Raw genomic sequence first — 4,320 nt, 5'->3', positions numbered from 1 at the left:
CCTGAATTTTCCTTTTCTTCCTCTTCATCCCTCTCTTCTGTGTTGCTTTGCTCAGAGCTGTTACCTTCCTCATCATCTACCTCCTCACTTTTTATAACCTCACTGTCTGATTCATCTTCAGTCATCTCATCTTCTTCGCTCCTGTTTAGCTTCTCTGCTTCCTTCTCTGGTGTCACTGACCCACTGCACAGCCCCTTGCCTCGCTTTCTGCTCCTGCTACCTAATGTCCCTCCTTCCTCTGAGGAGCTGTTGGTTTCTGAGCGCACAGCGACTAGGGACAGGGTAGCGATAATTTTGCTGGAAGTCCTGGATGACCTAAAAAGAGTTGGTCAAGATTAAATAAGAGCTGTCACCATGCATACTGCAGTTATAGATAAACACTAACATTTTTTATGATACTTTAACAAAGAGCTACCTCTGGTTTCAAAGTAAGGAATCCTTAAACTATGTGATTTATTATGAGGTTAGGACTTTCAGCTTCAGGTTTTCAGAGTTAAATATTATAGATTGATTTTAAATGTTTGTATTATGCTTATTTGAACAAGCTGTGGTTAGGCTGATTTGCCAAAAAAGGTTTAATATGTTAAAGGTTTAGGTTTGCAAACTACTCACACTTACATATACAAACTAATAAAAGTCAAGCACTGCTTTTTAACCAAGATTCAACAGAATCCTTTAAATAAAATAAACTAATGAAACAGGCCTGGACAAGAAGGTTGGTCCCCCTAGAAAATATTGAAAATATTGTGATCAAATGGACGTGTTAAATCAAGGTGTGTCCAATAATTAGCCTCTCGGGTGTCTACAATCTTGTAATCAGTTAGTTTGCCTATATATAGGGCTACAGGTAGTCCTTGTGTTGTTTGCCGACATGGTGTGTAGGAGGAAAATTGATCACAAGTCAAAGGGACGGATGATATGAGTGGTAACAAAATAGAGATCAGAGGTGAACTTCAAGCTCAAGGAACATCAGTCTCAGATGAAACCATCCATCATTGTTTGAGCCAAATGGACCAAAGAGGAACCATTGTTGAGAACAGTAAAATAGACGGACTGGAATTTGCTAAACTACATGTTAACAAGCAACAAAGCTTCTGGGAGAATGTTCTTACTACTATATGCCATTATAAAAGCCTTAAAGCAACAACTTAAAAACAATCGCCTTATAATATTACTAAATGTCCAGAAATAAAGGCTTATTAAAACATTTACACCGAGATAAACTTTTGTCATAATAGATTCTACTAGATTCTTACTTCTGAGAACCAGATCTTTCTGATTCCAAAGATGAAGGCTTTGTTTTTCCTTTCTTTGTCTTCTTTTCTCTGCTGGTCAGACTGGAATCTCTGTCGCTCTCACTGGTTTCTGCATGTCCACTGGAGAGACGGACTTCATGAAGTGGAGAAAAGATTGATAAAAGAGATTCATCTGAATCCATTTTACTTAAAAACAGAGTTTGTTTCCTCGTTTTTTTTTGTTTTTTTTTTGTCATCCTATTACCTGGTTTGATGTCGAGCTCAGGGGACAAACGTCTTCTAACTTCACCACCTCTTGCCCTCTTTGAAATTCCCAGGTTTGTCACAAATTTTTCCTCTACGGTTTGAGAACCCCTCTGTGCTGACGGTTCCTCAGAGTGCAGCTGACCTGCAGATCCTCTAGAAAAGCCTTCGTTGTAGCAAGGAGGATCCCAGCCTGCTGCTTCGGCTCTGGAACATGGCTGATGATGAGCAGGTGAGGAGGGGAGATTTGGCAGCAGATGTAGGTGAGAATATGGGAAGTTGGGAGGAGGAAACGGGGAGGAAGTTTGTGGTTGAAAAGGGGCTCTAAGGAAGCCTGGAACATTGCCTGCTTGGGTCAGCCAGGAGGACCCTGGATGGGGATAGTCGGAGGAATTGTTTTCACCATCAGCAGATTTCTCTTCCATATAAGTTTGAGGAGCGTCAGATTTTTTTGACCTCATATATCGATCTGTAAATAAAATATAAGTTTTATAGAAGGAGCTCCAGGTTTCTAGTTTAAATTATAAGATATATTCAAGCACCAAAAGATGAAAACAAACCTTTTGAAATCAATGGTTCATCAACTGTTGCTGTTGACACTTGATCTTTATTCTGTCGTGAATTCAGACAGTCCTCCATCCTCTGTTGAGGAAATAAGCATTAAAAATAGTGTGTAATGCAGAATAAAGGCTGTCTGCATTATAAGAACTTTGTAGAAAAACCAGAAAAAAGGCACTAATGAGGAAAATATAATCTTGAGATTCTTTCTGTTAAACATGTATTTGTTTTGAAAATTAATAGATGAAGAAAGTAATTCATGGTTGGAAATAGAGGAACATTTTCCTTCGATTGAAAATCATTTAGAAATTTAATCATTTAGAATATCTTAAATCTATTTGTATTAAGCTTTTGTGAGTAAAAACTTATCAAAACAATCTTTTGCTGCAAGTTTTTAAGGGTTTTTATCTACCAGGACCTCACCTTTAAAAACTCAAACTTTCATCGTTTTTTTTATTGCAAAAAGCTAAAACTCTGAATGAAAGGTCAACATTGGGGAACATTGTTTTTATATCGGCTTGGCAAATAAAGTGAGGCTAGAGTGAGATTGTTTGACTCATTTTCAGCCTTTTATATGTTCTTTTCTCCATCCATCTCTCGTTAAGTTCCCTGTCTCTGCACTAGAAAGCCTCTATGCGGCATGATAGGGCCAACACCATGTTCCAACACTTGCCAGAAAGTTCAGGTTCAGTTTCCTTTGACTTCTTCCACATATTTGTGCTGTTCCTTAAAATAATTTTGGCAAACCTTTAAAATGACTTCAATTATTTGGTAGTAAATATTCGTTAACACATTTACAAGGCTCTGTTTCTGGAGCCAGTTGTTGGTTTTTTAATCACCACCTCCATATAGGGCGCAGTGTTTATACCTTCCTCTGAGAGGCCTGTGTTTTCTCTAAGAGTTGCTGTTGCCAGCGGTGCAGGTTTTCATCCAGGTATCTTTCATACTCCATCTGCAAACAATAAGGTGTAAAAAAAATGAGCATCTTTCATTCCTGGGACACCCGGGAAAATAAAATGAATAGAAACAAGAAACCATACAAGCATGATTAAAGTTAAAAAACAAAGAAAACAAAGTCAGAGTACCAATAACATTAACATAAAAAGTGAATCCCACACCAGCTACAATAGTGACATTAGGTTGTACAGTTACAAGGGTACAAGAGAGGGAGAAATAAGCGTTTGGATTTCTGCTGGATGAAAACTGTTTTTTTTTTTTCTATTTCTGATGAAGTGTGTTGTTGTGTTGCACCCGTATAATTTTCATGGCAGCGTTGCGGGCCAGCATTTCTCTCAGTGTGCCCTGAGCTCTCTCAAACTGTAGTAGCAGCTGCCGGTTGTGCTGGTGGGCTTTGCGCTCTCTCTCCTTCAACTCCTCCAGATGCTGTTGAAGCTGCATTCCTCTGCTACAGAAAACACTGAGAAATAGATTTAAAGAATGGTGACTGTGGCTGCATATTTGACTTTGACTTTACTGGCATGAAACATGAGGTCAAGCCCTCCACAGCTAATGATGTATTGTTTCTTTCTAAACCATGTCAAGTGTTATAGATCAAATCCAAACTGTCCGTCTAACTTAGGAAAGGAAATTAGCTAGGATTTGCTTAATTTAATCTGCTTAATTTGCTTAATTTCGAACAGCCTGAAGGAATAAGAAAATGTTTTCTGCCAAGACGGTAAGAAGAGAAAATAACCAAACATATGTTTGGAGGAGACATGATATGGTTTTCAATCCTATATGAGCTCTGTCCAGTCAAATAAAGAAGTTGGTGTAGCCCATGATAACTTCTGACTAATGCTATAAATTTATCCAGACTGCTGTAAGATTAACATAATAGGTTGGTATGAAACAATGATGTTCTATTCTGTCAACCTTTTTGTTTTATATGGCTTTAAACTATAGCCCCAAAGAGCATAATCCTCATGTGTGACATCCCTGCTCTCTGCGCCCCATCTATTTAAGTACCTTACCTCTTCTCAATAAAGTGGCTTCTTTGTTTGGTGAAAGTATTTTGTTCCATGCCGGTAAGATGCTCAACAGAAAGCAAATTCTCCCTATGTGTAGCCATGTCTGCCTGCGCTCCTTAGATGAACAGATTATCAAGGATTAAGAGTGATGCTTTGAGGGGGAGGGACCAAAAGCATGCAGCCAATCCACATATCTACATGCTTAAGGGGCTTTACAGTTCTGAGATACATTACATTTTTGTTTCACCACACAGATAAACAGAGCTTATATATATATATATATATATATATATATA

This window comes from Cyprinodon variegatus, unplaced genomic scaffold (genome assembly GCF_000732505.1).
Source record: "Cyprinodon variegatus isolate N-32 unplaced genomic scaffold, C_variegatus-1.0 Scaffold319, whole genome shotgun sequence".
Taxonomy (NCBI): domain Eukaryota; kingdom Metazoa; phylum Chordata; class Actinopteri; order Cyprinodontiformes; family Cyprinodontidae; genus Cyprinodon; species Cyprinodon variegatus.
The sequence above is the reverse complement of the archived record's forward strand: the minus strand, read 5'-3'. Positions refer to the sequence as shown.